Here is a 19,453-nt window from a genome sequence, read left to right as displayed (position 1 = left end):
GATATAAAGATTTATTCATGTGCCGTTGGTGGGGAAGGAAGAAGGAAAGTAAGAATGAGATACATAGTCTTCAGCAGGTTTTAAGGTAACCCATGGTTCTAAAAAAAAAAGGACCATCCAATTTAACTCAAAGTCTTCACAGTATCCAATAGAACTCTGAAACCCCGATTGGGGAATGGAGTAATTGCCTAAAGTCAGGCTACAAATTTGTGGTTCAGATGACATCACATTACTTGTCTCTAAGCTTATGGTCAAAATTTTCTTTCTACTTTCCATAATGCTTCTATTTAGAGGCCTCAACAATAAAATCTTAAAATTGGAGCTTTTAGTAATGGGAAGTTGCAGCACTTTAATGTCTCTTCTGTGGGTCTTTTGTACTGTTATTCCCCTGGAAAAAGTACTTTGGAGCCTAAAATCAGAAATTTATTTGGAAGAAAAAAAAGGTTCAAAGAAACAATATATCCTTGTACTGTAGACCAAAGTTTTGATATAACTTTTTCAAAATTATTTGAATATTTCATCTTACAACCAAGACAAGTTTTAAACACAGTTAGGTTAGGTGCCTTATTAAATCATGTAATCTGAGCTCTAATCTATATTCAGTTTGAAGTGGTGGTCAAGAACATTGGCTCTGGGCGGGCCGCGGTGGCTCAGCGGGCAAAGTGCTTGCCTGCTATGCCGGAGGACCTCGGTTCGATTCCCGGCCCCAGCCCATGTAACAAAAACAGAAAAACAAAATACAATAAAACAAGAAAATGTTTAAAGATGTTTCCCTTTCTTCCTTCCTTCCTTCCTTCTATCCTTCCTTCCTTCTCTCTGTCTTTCCTTTAAAAAAAAAAAAAAAGAACATTGGCTCTGCAGTCAAATTGAATTAAAATCGAGTCCCCATCATTGAAGCAACATACTTCGCTTCTCTGTACCTCTGTTTCCAATAAATAGGGATGACAGATGTATTTAATTTGGGTTCTCCAACTATAGAATCAGGAGCAAGTTCTTACGTACCAGTAGTTTATTTATTTAGGAGGTATCCCAAGCAAGAATGAGGAAGTGACAAGAGCAAGACAAAACTACATAAGGTGACACTATAGAGGTTGATTCTGTAAACATTTCAGGGGTTGATTTAGCTGGGACATCTGAGATTCTCCAGAATGCCTCTTGGAATTGTCCATCTGAAGGGTGGGAGGCAGGAACATCCACTCACCATATCTACAATCTTTTGGTTGAGGATTGCCTTGGGAATGTTAAATCTTGTTTATGTTTATGCTAAGCTCATGAACAGGATCTATGACCTCCTGGAGTTTTGGAGGACCTGAAATAGAAAGCACATTGACATACAGTGTGCTTGAGGTGAGACCCTCAGCATGAGTTTGAGCTTGGATGAAATTATTACCACAGTGATGCCTGACATGGAGGTGAGTCAAGGAGCAGCGACACAGGGCACCAAAAATGCTAGCTGTGTCCCTTACCTCAAAGGATTATTGTAGGGATTTAATAAAGTAATTAAGGTTAAGTTGTTAGAATATACATGGCACATAAAAAGGGACTAATAATAATTAGCAATAATTATTATTCTTTAATATTTATTGAGTGCCTGCCAGGTGCCAAGTACTCTCTACCAGGTGGTAAAAAAAACAATCAATCAATCAATTCCAGGACTCTGCTCTCAATTTGCCTTCATGATCTACTAAAAGAAGGAGACAAAGAATCAAGCATTTGTGCTTGCTTCGGCGGCACATATACTAAAATTGGAACGATACAGAGAAGATTAGCATGGCCCCTGCGCAAGGATGACACGCAAATTCGTGAAGCGTTCCATATTTTTAAAAGACTTGAACAGACACCTATCAGAAGAGGAAATACAAATGGCCAAAAGGCACATGAAGAGATGCTCAATGTCCCTGGCCATTAGAGAAATGCAAATCAAAACCACAATGAGATATCATCTCACACCCACCAGAATGGCCATTATCAACAAAACAGAAAATGACAAGTGCTGGAGAGGATGCGGAGAAAGAGGCACACTTATCCACTGTTGGTGGGAATGTCAAATGGTGCAACCACTGTGGAAGGCAGTTTGGCGGTTCCTCAAAAAGCTGAATATAGAATTGCCATACGACCCAGCAATACCATTGCTGGGAATATACTCAAAGGACTTAAGGGCAAAGACACAAACGGACATTTGCACACCAATGTTTATAGCAGCGTTATTTACAATTGCAAAGAGATGGAAACAGCCGAAATCTCCATCAACAGAAGAGTGGCTAAACAAACTGTGGTATATACATACGATGGAATACTATGCAGCTTTAAGACAAGATAAACTTATGAAGCATGTATTAACATGGATGGACCTAGAGAACATTATGCTGAGTGAGTCTAGCCAAAAACTAAAGGACAAATACTGTATGGTCCCACTGATGTGAACAGACATTCGAGAATAAATTTGGAATATGTCCTTGATAACAGAGTCCAGCAGGAGGTAGAAACAGGGTAAGACAATGGGTAATTGAAGCTGAAGGGATACAGATGGTGTAACAGGACTAGATACAAAAACTCAAAAATGGACAGCACAATAATACCTAATTGTAAAGTAATCATGTTAAAACACTGAATGAAGCTGCATCTGAGCTATAGGTTTTTGTTTTGTTTTGTTTTGTTTTGTTTTGATTTTACTATTATTACTTTTATTTTTTTCTCTATATTAACATTCTATATCTTTTTCGATTATGTTGCTAGTTCTTCTAAACCAATGCATATGTACTAAGAAATGATGATCATGCATCTATGTGATGATGTTAAGAATTAATGATTGCATATGTAGAATGGTATGCTCTCTAAATGTTGGGTTAATTTCTTTTTTCCGTTAATTAAAAAAAAAAAAAAAAAGAGAAGGGATAATTGGAGCTGAAGGGATACAGACTGTACAACGGGACTGGATATAAAAACTCAGAAATGGACAGCACAATACTACCCAATTGTAATGCAATTATGTTAAAACACTGAATGAAGCTGCATGTGAAGTATAGGTTTTTTTGTTTTTGTTTTTGTTTTTGTTTTTGTTTTTTCTATTATTGTTTTAATTCTTATTCTGTTGTCTTTTTATTTCTTTTTCTAAATCGATGCAAATGTACTAAGAAATGATGAATATGCAACTATGCGATGTTATTAAGAATTACTGATTGTACATGTAGATTGGAATGATTTCTAATTGTTTTGTTAATTCTTTTTTTAATTAATAAAAAAAAAAAGAATCAAGCATTTGCCAAGTGAAGTAATAAATATAATAGTGAAGATATACATTGGGTCCAATCATTATATAAGGTAGGGAGCAACATACTCTACCCAGGGATCACAAGAATCAGAAAGCTTTTCACAGAGTTTGTGGGTCTGTACAGAATCTTAACAGAGAAGTAGGGATGGCCTTGGACAGGTGGATCGCTTAAATAGTACAAGAAACATTTACAGATGAAATTCTGGGGAACAAGAAAGAACATGGAGTGTTTTAGAAAACAGTAAGAGGTTCAATGCGGTTGGAAGATAGGATTCAATGAGTGAAGGTCAGGAAATAAAAGCTGCAGCATGAAGAGGCAAAGGCACAACCTTAAAGGAATGAAGAACAGTGTGTGCTATTGTTTGGAATTAATTCTAAAGGCAGCAGGATACAAGGGAAGTATTTGCATTTTAGGAAATTGTTACAAGTATGGAGGACTGATTGGTGGGGAACAACCCTGGATGCAGAAAGAATCAAATAGGAGGTTACTGCAAAGTCCAAGAGAAATGTTATAAAGAGTTAAACTAATCTAGGAGAGAGACAAGAATATAACAGGTACACATTTATAACATTTGGTGACTGGCTGTATATGGAAGTTAAAGAAGTTTCTAGGATGACTTCCAGGTTTCTGGCTTAAGAGAATTTTTCATGACATTTTCAACCAAACAGGTAATAAAAAAGAGGCGTATGTCCAAGAGAAGAGAAGAAGAAAACAATGAGATCATTTTAGATATGCTGACTTGAAGGGCTCTACCAAACACACACTGCCAAAAATGCTGTGCTAGATGCCACTGTAAACTCAGCCAAAGGGACCACATGAGTGAGAAAGAGCGAAGAGATGTTTCCATGATGCTCTTCTGCAGGCAACTTGCAGTACAATTCTGGGCCCCAAACTGAAACTAGAGCTTAATAACCAACCCCAGAGCATTTTAGTGAACAAAAACTAAGTTAAAGTTTCCCATATCATCACTATATATTAGAGTAGATGCTAGGCACATTCTGCATGGGCATTTTAGAGTATGATGTGGATTAATTGTAAGGTTTAAAAGCTCAAAAATGATGATTTATTACTCTTGAGTTATTGTTCTCTTCGGCGATTTTTATTTTAGAACAGCCAATACCATTGGATCAACACAATGGAGTGTTATCACTCATTGAACAATTGATGGTTTTTTTTAATCATTAATCTAGTCGAAAGGAAGGCACTAAGGAAATGGGAACTTCAGTGTGGAGGTAGGAAAAGGGCCATTTAAAGCCCAGAGTAGGAGGAAAGGATTAAAAAGGAACTCTAATTTATTTTTTATAGAATCAGAAATCAGCAGCAGCTGCCCAGCACTTGACTAAAGAGAAAATAGACTGGAATGGGAGAAGGGGGAATTCAGAGAACATTGAAAATCCTTAAAGACCAACTTCATTATTTTGGCTCTTTAGTCTCAGTTTTCAAAATCTGGTCTGAAGTGACTGTATTGAAAACAGACTGATTCCTTCCTCAGAAAATACTGATAAGGATTTTTTTTTTTTAATTTTATTTGTTTTACAAAATCAAGTAGCTTCTTGGTCCTGAGAATTTGCCAAGGAGCCTGAAACATCCCTTTGGTTGGCCCAAAAACATAGGTCCAATATCAGTGTTCAGTTTAGAATATTTAGTAATCTAATATAAAAGTTTTTTTAATAAAGATAAATCTTTATTTAATAATGTTAATATAAGTAAAAGTGCTGCAATTTGTGAGAAGACCTATGCCAATCTCCTGGCCTGTAGAGAGGATGAACTTATTCAAAAGATCATTCTTTTCAGTGAGTTAATAACATTGGTTTTCTTTTCTAATAAATTGACAACATGAGCATCAAATCTTCATCTCTGCTATTACATGAAACTATTCCCGTTGCCCTCCTACCACATTCTTTCATTAGACAAGTACCTGAGGTTAGAGTTTCTTTTACCAATTATAGGCCTCATCAATTCCCCAATCTCAGTTTTAAAAGGCTCTAATAGGAATGTAAGTTTCCTATAACTAACAGGCAATTCCATTAGAAAAAGAATGAGGGAGGAGAGAGTGATTACAGAATTAAAGGGAAAACACATCTGCTCATCTATTCAGCACCCCCTCTGCGTCATGTTACTCTAAGAGGTATGGGTGATACAAGCATGGTATCTCCTTCTAACAGGCTCACAATCAAACATGAGAAACTGCTGTGATGTGCACACAGTGAGCAAAGACAGCGTAAAAATCCTTACCAGCAAGAAAAGAGCTGACTACCTGGAGAAGCAAGACAGGCTGCCAAAGAGATGGCACTAGTCTATCAGTCAGTGAACAAGTATATATTAAGACAGGCACTATTTTAGATGCCAGAGATCATATTTTAGTCAGGAGGAGGGGGAAATAAACATGTCCTGCACCTGGTAAGGGTTAGAAAGAAGATAAAATAGTGGAAGGGTGGCTGAAGATGTTGCATTAGCAAGGTTGTCAGGGAAGAGGGAAGGCTTTTCTGAAACTGGAAAGGAAGAGACAGTCATGCAAAGCTCTGAATAAAGAGCATTTCAAGCTGAAAGAACAGCAGCAATAAAAATCCCGAGAATCCATGGAACTCTACATGAAAGTTTGGAAATGAAGTGACAAGACCTATTGATGAATTTGGTGTAGAATATAAGAAAAAGTGAAACCCAGGGTTATTCCTAGGTTTGGCTTGAGCCCTTCTATAAATGATACTGACTTTTACTCAAATGAGGAAGCCTTGGTAAGGAAGAAAATTCAAGAGTTTTCTGGTCCATGTTAAGTTTGAAATTCTAATTAGAAATCCAACTAGAGATGTTAAGTAGATAACTGGATACATGATTATAAAGGATGTAGAGGGAAGGTCCAGGTTGGAGATGTAAACTTGTTAGTCATCAGGGAATAGATGCTTTTGAAACCATCTTAACAAGATGCTGAGACATGTCATTTAACTCACATTTACTGGGCATGTGCATTGCATAAAGCAGATACCAGTGCTTGTGCCGGGATTGACAGGGTTCCTATCCTCAAGAAGCTTATAAAAGGGCATGTGCATGTGCTGTGTCTGAGGTTGGAATTATACATAAACAAGTAAAATACATAGAAGAAGGGAATTTAAAAGACACCGGAAGCAAAGTGCCAAGGAAATACAGTGGAAGGTGCAATAAATGCCAACCGATCATTGTTTCCCAGGAGCTGTGGCATTTTATATGACCCTTACTTAAATAATAGGATATCAAGAGGTGGATGAAGGAGGAAAAAGCTCAAGGTGTAGGCAACAGCAGGGAAGTGCAAAAGCAAATACAAAACACCACCACGATGGAGAAAGGACTCAATTAAGAACCCTGACACAGTCCCAGCAGGAACAGAGCTTAAGCACTATGTATGGAGACCTACATGAACACAAGTAATGTGTGAGAGATTGAGTTATGTACTCCAGAAGAAACATGTTCTTAATCTTAATCCATGTCCCTGTCAGTGTGACCCATTGTAAATAGGACCTTTAGAAGATGTCACTTTTGGTTAAGGTATGGCCCTACTGATTGAGGGTGGGTCTTAATCCTTATTACTGCAAGTCTTATAAAAAGGACATAAACTCACAGAAGCCAGAAAGGAGGACAACACCTCGTGATAAGGGGCCAGGGATTTCCAGCAGCCAGTACCAGAATACTATATCTTTGAGTAGAAAGCAATCTTGCCAATATCTAGATTTTGGACTTCTAGCTCAAAACTATGAACCAGCAAACTAAGACATGATGCAAATGATTATCCAGAGAAATGAGAGAAGAGTGTGTATGAAGTGGAAAAGCAAACTGATGCTACAAAAGCATTCTAACAGGACAATTGCTCCTAGGGTCCAAATAAAGGAAATGGATCCCCTTAGAACCTCATGCTGGAGAGTGAAAATAAAGGACCTCCCCCTAGATAGGAAACATGAAAGAGACTAACCAGAGACACCAGGCTGTTATCACTGAGAATTCTTGTTTTAAAAAAGGCCTGTGTTATCACATGCACTTAGTCATACACCATGACATTATTTTGACCATAATTAATATCATCAAGCAAATTAGAGTTCTACTGAAATACCAGAGTAGATTTAAAATCCAAAGATCAGGATCCCCTACTTAAAAATTACCTATGTACCTTTACTTAGTCAATGTAAATTATTGCCAAAGAATACAGAGCCTGCAAATGATAGATTTTCTACTTACCATATACTTCAGTGTGCTTATATTTCAAAATGGCAGAGCTATCTAATTGAATACACATTGTTTATTATTAGAAAGCACATGAACTGTACACATATGCACACCTATATGTACCCACACTTATTGTTCTCTATTTCCTAGGTTCATGCTAGGTAGCCATGATATTTCTTTTTTATGAGATCTTCTGGCTAAACTATTTTGTACTGGTAGAGCTAATATTTAGGTGAGCATCGCCCAAGCTTTGATGGAATACATTTTTTAGAGGGCAGTCATGATAGAAGATACTTCAATTTTACATTCATTTCTATATTCCTGAAGTTCCATGATATTTTTGATCATGAATCTCAGCATAGAGTTGCATGAAGAGGAAATGCATAAACATGGCAACTTACAAGCAAGAAAACTCTTTTGCCAGTAGGAGCAAAAGGGTAGGGACCAAAACTTCTGCTGTCCCTGTTTCTCCAGAAGAGAATAAAATTGAGCTGGATTTCCAGAGTGTAAGAGCCATCTGCTCCCATGGAAAACTACAGTGGATGCCTGGTCCTCTAAAAGTTATTCCTCTTCACTGGAGTTGGCCTCAAGCATCACTGTGCCAAACACTATTTAAAACTGAGATGAGAATTGCTCAGGACCTTAAAGACACCTGTTAAGCAGTCCTGCCCAGACCCCACCTACCCCCACCTCCTTCTCCAGGAAAGTCATATGCTTAGTGAGCATCTTTCGGCCCTATCTTACCCACCCCACATCCCCATATCCACTGCTTCTATTGTGCTGTTTCCAATACACAACCTAGGGGAAATGTTAAGTCTCATTAGAAAGTCTGGCCAGAACTTAGGTCCACAAACTGGAAACAAACAGCCTCAGATGTTAATCAAGACAGGAATACTCAGTGGCAAATTTCTCAAGTGGATAAATAACCCTCAAACAGTACAGGCTTGTCTTTCTTCTCCTGTGCAAAGCGGGGCATGAGGAGCTGCCATCCATCGACCCCAACCTGGAGCAGTTTTCTGCCACCCTGGGAGAAAGACTGTGGTGTGACTCCTTCCCCTGCTATTTTGGACTATGTGCTATGTAAATAACAAAGAGGTCATTTGCCCTTTGGTACTCTATCCTGAGCACATAATAAAGAGGCCATTCGCCAAAAGTTTCTCTATTCCCTCCACACACCATCATAGCAACTTGCTCCACAATAATATCCAGTTTAACCTCACAGTGGGGCTTTGTTTTTTGTCTTAATTCTATTTTCTTTGTGTCAGTTTCCATTTAAAGAGAAAAAAGGGGTCAATGTGCATAAGTGTCACCTAAGAGTATTTCTTAAATTCATTCCTCACAGTGCTTAACAACTGTTTCTCCTTTTCGATCTAGAGCATGTAATCCAAGATGATCAGAGAAAAGCTTACCATCTGGACACCAAGGGAAACTACCTAGTTCCTGAGGCCTGCCTGCAGCCACCTGAACCAAGGTGATAACAGTAGAGCTGGCTCACACCCACAGTAGCACAGTATCGAGGTGGAGACGCCTTGGGACCGGTTCTCCCGTGGCTGATCTTCACTGCAACAGTCCTTCAGTCTCTACTTGAAGATTTCAGTTAGAGGAAGCACCCTACCTCCCGCCAAAGGTCAGTTAATCATATCTGGACAGCTTGAATCATCACAACATTCTTCCTTCAATCAGAGTTGAAATCTACCTCTATATAAGTTCTTGTTTTGCCACTGGGAACTACACTGAGTATGATCCTTATTCATTCAAAATCTCAAAATATTTGGGGGTAACAATTTTAAGTATTTCATTTACACATACTTATAAGTACTTATTCAGTTACGAGTACTTCATAAATTCTGTCTCTTATATTTTTTTAATTTTTGAAACAGCCATTCCATCTATAGCCTGGTTACCAGAATCGCTCCTGGAACTTTTTTTTCTTCTACTCATCCTATTTGCTTTTATTTATTTATTTATTTTAAATGAACTCTGTTTTATAATTAAGATTTACAACAAAACTGTGAAGATGGGACAGAGTTCCTATATATCCATACCCAAATTTCCCTACTATCAACATCTTACATTAGTATGGTATATTTGTTAATTAATGAACCTATATTGATACATTATCATTAAATAAAGACCATAGTTTATTCAGATTTCTTAGTTTTTACCTAATGTCGAGGATCCCATCTAGGATACCACGTTACAATAAGTTACTTACACTTACACTCCTCCTTACACTCTTCTTGGCTGTGATTGTTTCTCAGACTTTACTTGGTTTTGATGACTTGGACAGTCTTGAGTATTCATCAGGTATATGGTAGGATACCTCTCGATTTGAAATTGTCTGATGTTTTTCTCATGATTAGACTGGTGATAGGTTTGGGGAAGAAATTTACCACAGAGGTAAAGTGCCATTTTCATCACATCATATGAAGGATACATACCATCAACATGGCTTGCCCTGTTGATGCTGACCTTGATTACCAGTTGAGGTAGTGTCTGCTAGTTTTCACCACTGTGAAGTGACTCTTCTCTCTGTCCATTTCATACTGTGCTCTTTGGAAGAAAGTCACTTTGTACAGTATACACTTATGGGGTGGGGATTACAATCCACCTCTTTTGGAGCCAAGTATACACATGCATTATTTGGAATTCTTCTACACAGAAGTTTGTCTTTGCTGTCCCCCCTCCATTTATTTATTTATTAAATCATTTATTCATAGAAGCATGGACTAATGGATATTTATTTTATACATTGGGTTTAATCCATTACTAGTTTATTTTGTTGTTGAAGTTCTGGCTTTGGAGATCGGGAGCTCTTTCAGTTAGCTCTTGTGTTTCTTTAACATAACGCCATCATTGCGGATTTGTGTGTGTGCATGTGTGTTTGAGTATTTTCTCACTTTCAGACACTATAAGATACTCCAGGTTCAACTTGTATAGCTCTTGGCCCAATCATAGATGCTTCATTTTGTTAATGCTGCCAGAATGCAATATACCAGACATAGCTTGGCTTTTACAAAGGGGATTTATTAGGTTACAAATTTCCAGTTCTAGGGCCATGGAAATGTCTGAATTAAAGCAAAAACAAGAGAATACCTTCACTCAAGAAAGGCCGATTGTGTACGGGGTTTCTCTGTCACATGGGATGGCACATAGTGAAGTTTACTGCCCTTCTCTCCCAGTTTCTAGTTTCAAATAGTTCCCTCAGCTTCTGCGGTTTCTTCTGGTGACTCCTGGGGTGTTTTCCTTCTGCATCTACAGACATCTGTGTTCTCTTCAAAATGTTCCTCTCTTAAATGACTCCAGTTAGCAGATTAAGACCCATCCTGAATGGGCAGGGTCACAGGACTATGGAAACAACCTAATCAAAAGGCCCCACCCTACAACAGTTCTGCCCCCGCATGATTGAATTAAACAAGCATGGCATTTGTAGGATTCATAACAGTTTCAAACCAACACAAGAGAATCAACCATTTCTCTATGAAGCCCTTGGGGCTATGTATGTGGAGTTTTTTTTTCCCTGGAGAGGGGGGAAAATGGGGAGGAGTTAGAGAACGGTATGAGAATCAAGATTTGAAATCTATGTGTGCTCATTGCTTCTAAGCCCTCTCAACTGACAGAGCAAGGAAATATGTGTGTTTGCACTAACCTGTATATAAACCTATATGTACATTTTTTTCTATATGTAACTATATGTATCTATCTTAAGCAAAACGTGAGTTTATAATAATGTCGCCAAATCTAATCCATTATAACAAGAATCATTCTAGCCTCCTCCTCTTGTTTATCTTTAAATGCCCACTGCAACATCGAAAAACCTCACTTTCTACCATCTACCATTGTATAGCTGTTTGAGAATTGTTCATCTGTGCCCCTGTGAGAAACAACTTTATCAACTAGAGTACAGGACTTACGTGCATTTCTTTTTGACTCTAGTCTTACTGACTCTATTCTTTTCCAAAGTTACTTAAGTCAGCACCTTTTTCACCCACCCACTGCAGTGAGGTTAATACATTTATTTTGGAGTTAGATTGTTCTGTTACATTCTGCATTCCTTTCTGAAATCCCTTGATATCCCAGTGATTTTATTTTTAAATTACATATATTCGTTGTGTTGTACACTTACATGTGGTTTTGACAAATTCATAATGCCGTGTATTCACCTTTATATTTTCATGCAGAATTGCTTCATCACTATTAAATATCTTCTGTGTTTCACCTATTCAACCCTCTCCCATGCCTCCGAATAACTGGTAACTGTCAATCTTTTAACCACCTCTATAATTTTGTCTTTTCCAGAATGTCTTCATTGGAGTCATAGTGTATGCAGCCTCTTCAGACCACTGTTTCCACTTAGAAATATGCATTTAGGATCCAATCATGTATTTTTATGGCTTGATAGCTCATTTTTTTGCTGAATAATATTCATTGCATAGATGTACCAGATTGCTTACCCATTCACCCATTGAAGGATATGTTGATTGCTTCCAAAATTTGGCAATTATTAATAAAAAGCTTCTGTAAACACTCATATTCAGGTTTATATGTAGACACAAGTTTTTTACTCAATTGGGTTAATACCTAGGAGAATAATTGCTGGGTCATATCATAAGATTATATTTAGTTTTCTAAGAAACTCCCAAACTGTCAGAATGGCTGTACCATTTTGCATTCTCACCAGCAATGAAGGGGAGTTCTGGTTCTGCATCCTTGCCAGAAATTGGGATTGGCAGTTTTTGGATTTTATCAATTCTAATAGGTGTGTAGTGGTATCTCATTGTTGTTTTACTTTGCAATTACTTATGACATATCATGTTGAGCATTTTTTCATGTGCTTATTTGCCTCTGTATATATCTTTTTTTGGTAAGATGCTTTTCTAGATATTTTACTCATTTTAAATGGATTTATTTTTCTTTCTTGTTGAGTTTTAAGAGTTCTTTGTATATATTAGGTAAGTCCTTTATCAGATATGTGTCTTTAAAATGTTTTTTTTCCCCTGCATCTGCCTTATCTTTGGTTTTCTAACAGTGTCTTTTGAAAAGCAGAAGTTTATAATTTTAATAACGTCAAACCTAGACATTTTTTCTTCTATGTATCATGCTTTTGGTGTTGTATCTAAATACTCATCACCAAATAGAAGGTTACCTAAATCTCCTCCTACGTTTTCTCTACAAGTTCTCTAGTTTTGTATTTTACATTTCGATCTATGGCTCTACACACTTATTTTACATATTTTGTGAAATATGTAAACTATGTGTCTAAATTTGTTTATTTTTTGCTTGTAAATACTCAATTGTTCCAGCATCATTTGTTCAAAATACTGACCACTCTCCGTTGAATTGCATTTGCTCTTTTATCAAGAATAATTTGACTATATTGATGTAGGTCTATTTCTTTCTATTATAGCTCATTAATCTCTGTGTCTATTCTTTTACAAATACTGCACTGTCTTGAATACTGTAGCTTTATACTAAGTCTTGAAATCAGTTAGAATAAGTCTTCCACCTTTGTTCCTCATTTTTGTGCTGGCTATCCTTGCTCTATTGCCTTTCCATATAAACTTTAGAATCAGGTTTTCAATACCTACAAAATAGTTTACTTGATTTTGCTTGGGATTATTTTGACTCTGTACATGAAACTGGGAAGAGTTGCCATCCTATCTGTATTGAGTCTTACAACCCCAGAACATGGAATGGCTCTGCCTTTATTTAGCTCTTTAATATGTTTTTAATCAATTTTTTTTTACTTTTCCACATATAGTACTATACATATTTTGATAGACTTATGCCTACGTATTCTTTGCTGTTATTCTAAAGATATATATATATTTATATTTATTTTGGATTCCCATTGCTCATTGCTATTACATAATAAAGAATTGACTATTGTATATTAACCTTATATCTTGTGACTTTGCCATAATTGCCTTTTATTTCCAGGTCTCTTCTTTGTGATTTTACATACTCATGCTATATGTGAACAAATATTTCTTAATCTGCATACATTCTATTTCCTTTTCTTGTCTTCTTGTGCTAGCTCTGACTTATGGTTCAATGTTAAATAGTAGCAGTAATAATGAACATCCTTTCCTTGTTCTCAATATTAGCAGAATACATCCAGTTTTTCACTATTAAATATGATTAGTCACAGGTGTTTTGTAGATATTATTTACCAAGTTGAGGAATTCCTGTCTCTTCCTAGTTTGCTGAGGGTTTTTAATCATGGTAAAATATCACATATATGATCAAATGATTTTTCTGCATCAAGTGACATCAAGTAATTCTTCTTTAGAGTGTGGATATTGCTAAGGTATGGTATTCCTTGTCCTTCCATACAGGCCACAACGAGAATAATACCTCCTTTGTTTCCTCTAATGCAGCTAAAACATACATTAACTTTCAAATACCCTGACTTCCCATTTGCGTAATCATCAACATAAGCCACAAGTTTTTTTTTTTGTTCATCACTTATTCTTAATTACTCTTTCATTCTCTACCTCTGTGGTTGTTTTTTTTTTTTTAATTCTTTAAGGATGTTGCATTTACTCTTATTAATTTATAGATTATAGATTTATTCAATAACTATTTATTGAGGACCTTCTATGTGCCAGGGCCCATTCTAGGTGCTGAGGATAGAACCATGAGCAAATAGACAATGCCGTTGCTATCATAGATCATTCTGACGGGGTTGAAAAATCTTAAATAAATCAATAACTATATGAAACATCATACTGGGTGTTCTAGTTTGCTAAAGCTACCAGAATGCAACACACCAGAGATGGATTGGCTTTTAATAAAGGGTGATTTAGTTAAAAACTTACAGTTCTTCAGAGGAAAGGCAGCTAACTTTCATCTGAGGTTCTGTCTTACATGGGAAGGCACAGGGTGATGTCTGTCGGCCTTTTCTCCTGGCTTCTGGGTTCCACAGCTTTCCCTGGGGTGATTCCTTTTTACATCTCCGAAGGTCTTGGCTGAGCTGTGAGTGCTGAGATGAGGTATGCTGAACTGCCGGGACTACGCTGCATTGAGCTCTCTCTTCTAAGCTTCCCATGAATTAAATCAAACATCACTCATTGAGGAAGGCATTCCCCTTAGAGATGGCAGATGTAATCAGCCATAGATGAGTTTCAAAAGCCAATGATTCAAATCCACAGTAGCAGAACTAGGCACTATCACCTTGCCAAGTTGACACTTGAACCTAATGACCACAGTAGGTACTATAAAAAAGTATAGAAAAATTATGAATACATACAGGTAAAAGAGGTTGAGATGCTCGTTTTTGAGGTGGTCAAGAAGGGCCTGTCACGATTAATGTGACACTTGAAGGATAAGTCAGCATACTGAGATTTCCTTTAATTCTGCATATGTTATCGTTCACATCTTTGCACAATTAAAAACAATTCACAGGGCAGAGCCAAGGACAGAGCTCTGTGGCTATAGAAACTTTGAACTGCATCAACTCACATAACCCTGAAGTACATTTCCCAGAATTCCTTTCCTTAAGATTCTGAGCTAAGAAAATTTTGGATGAGGTTGGAAAGCAGAAGCTAAGCAGCAGCCATATATATATGCTGGCCAGGGGTGTAGCTGCTGGCTTACTTCATTGGAAGGCAAAGGCTCCTTCAGCTTGCTCAGGCTAAGTAAAATAAAATAGCTGCTTGCATTGGGCATTGTTGTGGGGGATTCCTTTCCAAGAAAGAATTTTCCAGAAGATGGAAACAATGGACTGGGCGTTGTGACGGTGGCTCAGTGGCAGAATTCTCGCCTGCCATGCCAGAGACCTGGGTTCAATTCCTGATCCCTGACCATGGAAATAAAAACAAAACAATTGACTTGCAGGAGCTTTCCAAGAAAAAGGAAGAATGGAATGCCCATATAGAATTGCAAATAAGCAATACCTGGTGACTAAGCTAGTTTCGGTCTAGGAGAGATAAGCATACCATAATAATCAATGTATATCTGCTTCCCACTCTGTAAGAACGGAGTGCAAAATGGAGACTTAAGAACCCCTCCAATCAGAACATTTTCTCACTTAGTTTCCCCTTTCCACTCCCTCGGTGGAACTCCTTTCCACACACAGTTTGGATGCTGCCTGATTTATGAATTTTAAACTGCTCTTATAAACTCCCACAAATGGTATTCTTGTCTAATATTTTCTTGTAACAACATGTAGCTTTTCCTGTTGGACACTTGCATCATCATTGAAACTGGAAACTTGGAGGAGGTGAGAGACTGAAGCAGGTTCCAAACCAACCTTGCAAGTTCCAGTTTGCCCTTGTTTTCCTCCGCTTCACATCCATCTTTCCTTCTTGAATGCCAACCCTGCTGACAGCAGGCCCAGCACCAAACACAAAAGCAGCAACCTTACAGAACCCTTTAACCAGTTCCCATAAGGAAATAAGATCAAATCTCTATAATAATACCATTATTCTACATTACTCTTAGGAGTTCTGCTTCTATAATAAAACCCTGACAGAAGAACTCGCTATCAATTTCTTTCCTCAAATTGGTTGTGATTCAACTCTTCAAGATAATCATTCAACCAGCCATGAATTCTTCTGCCTGAACTATTATCTGTGCCACACTTTAGCATATGGTCTATAAGGCTCTCTTAAGACACTTTGTAAACAGCTATGTGAAATCAACTATCACACCTATAGCATTCCCTGGGCTTACCAGTCTTAGAAACACATTATGAAAAAAACAAATGAGGTTAATTCGGCATGATTCCTGGTGATCACCAGTTCTAAGAATTAACAAGTTACCTGTTTAATAATTCTTTTTAGAATTTTGTAGGAAATTGCCATCAGGCTCACTACTCAGTAATTTCCAGAATTCATCTTTTTCTTTCTTTGAAAAAAATGGCACCTCTCCGGTTCCCTGTGATTTTTCACAAATTACTGGCAATGCTTCCTTAATCATAGCTATAAATTCTTTCTGTACCCCAAGGATGTAATTTGTCTTAACCTGGAGACTTATATTAATTTAAAGCAGTTTGATGTGCTCTTACTATTTCTTGTCAAGATTTGTTACCAGCTGTGAGCTAAGGCCTATTACCCACTTGCTCTGGCCAAGAAAAAACAAGTTGAGTGCAGCCCATTCAGGAAGTTGTGCTGCTCAGTACGTGGTATAATGTGGTGCTTCTCAAATGCTAATGTGCATGTAAATTATCCAGGACCTTGTTAAAGTGTGTTTGTTCAGTAGGTCTGAATGGAGCCTGAGATTCTGCATTTTAACAAGCTCCCAGGTAGTGATGAAGTTGGACTCTTTTTTGCATAATATTTTAGTTTCCTAGGCTGCTCAAGCAAATACAATGAAATGGGTCAGATTACATTATGGAAATTTATTTGCTCATGGTTTGAGGCTGGAAAAAAAGTCCAAATGAAGGCATCATCAGAGTAACACTTTGTTTCCAAAGACTGGTGTGCTGGTAATCTTTGCTTGTCACATGGCAAGGCACTTGGCAGTAGCTCCTGTTTTCTCTCTTCTTTTACTGGTTCTGTTGATGTTTGGTTTCTTGCTTCCTGTGGCTTCTTCACTCTGACTGAATTTTACTCTGTTTATAAAGGACCCCAGTAAAATAGGATTAAGACCCAACCTAAATGAGGTGGGCCATACCTTAACTGAAGTAATTTCAATAAAAGGTCCTACTTACAATGCATTCAAACCCACAAGAATGGATTAAACTTAGGAACATTTTTCCGGGGTATAAAACACTTCAAACTGCCACAAGTAAGAAGGATACAGCACAAAGCAATGTCTGATTCCTTGGGAAGCTAAGGAAGTTGGAAAACCCATCACTTGCACTAGCCCCTTTGAGTATGAGAAGTTGCCAAGAGTGAGTTATAGAATATACTAGGTGAATGAGGGAAACCCAGATTCCAATTAGGAAGGGTTTTTGCCAAACTGCATCAATAGAGAGCTCAGAAAAAAAGCAGAGAACTGAATTACCAAGTTTCCAGTAAAAGTGATTGCTTCTCTCATTCTAAAGACTCATTTTTATATCTAATCTATTCTTGAAATAATTAAAAAAAAATTAAAGAAATATATAAGATATTGGTTCAGTGGGGGGAGCATCTCCCTATGGTCTCCATATCGGCCCCTTTATCTATTTTGGATTAGTGTTAAAAGTTTGATGGCCTTAGCAGTATCTGTGAAAGGAAAGGCCCACCTAGGCAAAGTAATTTTCAACTGGGGACTTTATATGTGGCAAACAGACCTTAGGGTGATTTTCCATCATTTCCAACCTCCTGGTGTTAAGATCTTTCTCTAAACTTCTTCCCTTGAGTATGGGCAGAATGTCTGACTTGCTTCCAACCAAAAGAATATGGCAAAGGTGATGGGATGTCACTCCTAGGATTCTATTACCGTATATAAGACTCTGTCTTAGTAGACTGAGGAGAGAAACTCTTCCACTAGCCTTGAAGAAACAAATAGCCATATTTTGAACTACTTGTGATGAGGTTACATAGCTTGGAACTGCAGTTGGCCTCTAGGAGCTGATGGACTTAGTCCTATAGCCTTAGTCCTATAGCCACAAGAAACTCAACTCTGCCAACAAACACCTGAACTTAGAAAAGGACTCTGAGATCTAGAAAGAATGCAGCCCAGTCAAACGTTGCAGCTTGAAAAGAAGATCCCACTGAGCTGGATAAGACCCAAACTCTGAGCCATGAAACTGAGATAGTAAGTGTATGCTGTCATATGCCGCTAAGTTTGTGGTCATTTGTTACCCAGGAAAAGAAAACTAATGCGATAAATCGAACCACATCAGCATCAAGAAACTTATACTATCACAGGAGGCAACGATCTGCTTCTGAAGAGGCCTGTCCCCCAGGCTTAATATCCTAATTCCAGGATGCAAAGCTCTTGCTGTGCCAGCCCTGGAGCATCTCTCCTTTGCTGAGCCTGCCTTACATGGCTTAGGAGTTTTCAATGTTTTGTCCTTTAAGGAAGCTCTCTGAATAGCCCTAACATGGCCTTCCAGCAGGAGCAAATACATAATTTATGAGGCCCAGTGCATATGAAAACATGAGCTCCCTTGTTCAAACATTATTAATAAATTGAAGATGGTGACAGCTGCGCTATAAACCAAGTGCAGTACCTTTATAAGCAACAGGGCCCTATGTAACTTCCCAGGTCTCACACACATATCGAGGGCCATTACAATCATATTAAATATGATTTAGTCTAAATATTTTTAAATGAAGCTCAGTGTACTCACATGTAGAAAATGGGATGTTACAAATTCACAGAACAGTTGCAAGTTGAAAGGAGATGATGTGTGTGAAAGTCCCTGGCTGAGCATAAATACTCAGTAAATGTTTGCTCTCTTTTCTTCTTCTCAGTCTTTGCTTATTATTGAACCATCAGCTTCAAACATACATACCCTTTCTTCTTTATTCACAATTTTATTTTCTCCAAGTGCAGGTAATATAGTAACTTTAGCTGTCCAAAGACACACTGGTTACAAGTAAAGCCAAAAGATGAGGATTTCTTTGGAGGCTTGTTATTTCTCCTTTATTATTTGAAAAATTGACAAGTTACTTAACAGATTCTGAAATATCTCAACCTATTCCAACATAGGTCTCTGACCTCTTATCACCCATGTGCTTATAAGCCAATAGGTCGAGAACTTTCTCCCACTCCGTATGTGTGAGAACTCCCATCAGCCCCAGTGATGCACCACAGTAGAGATTTTCAGCTGAGTATGTGTTAGGGTTGGAGGAAGGAGCTCTAAGAATTAAAGCAGGTGGGAGGACTGAAAAATCTTCGTAGGTAATTCTGACCAGGGAAGGGGCTTACCACAACTACCTTGCTGGGAATCACTACTGTAGAAAGAGGTCTATGCAATTTGCCTTCCACGGTTGCGCAGGGTTATGTTCACTTGTTATGTCATTTTTTTTATAGGTCTAAGCTTATTTGGGACTTGCTGCCCACTGAATTCTCCATGATGTACCTTACGTGCGGTCGACATTTGACCTTTAATA

The 19,453-nt window shown here is 37.8% G+C and overlaps 1 protein-coding gene and 1 non-coding gene across 5 annotated transcripts in view; one reads left to right on the top strand and one right to left on the bottom strand.

Moving 5' to 3' along the window:
- INPP4B (inositol polyphosphate-4-phosphatase type II B) overlaps positions 1–19,453 on the bottom strand; it is a 934,219-nt gene that overhangs the window by 717,489 nt on the left and 197,277 nt on the right. The gene's annotated exons all lie outside the window — the stretch shown is intronic.
- LOC143666396 (U6 spliceosomal RNA) lies at positions 1,716–1,822 on the top strand. Its single transcript, XR_013167597.1, has one exon. It is a non-coding gene; the product is annotated as a U6 spliceosomal RNA (small nuclear RNA).

Source organism: Tamandua tetradactyla, chromosome 22 (genome assembly GCF_023851605.1).
Source record: "Tamandua tetradactyla isolate mTamTet1 chromosome 22, mTamTet1.pri, whole genome shotgun sequence".
Taxonomy (NCBI): domain Eukaryota; kingdom Metazoa; phylum Chordata; class Mammalia; order Pilosa; family Myrmecophagidae; genus Tamandua; species Tamandua tetradactyla.
Note: the sequence above shows the minus strand (reverse complement) of the source record. Positions and strands in the feature narration are given on the sequence as shown.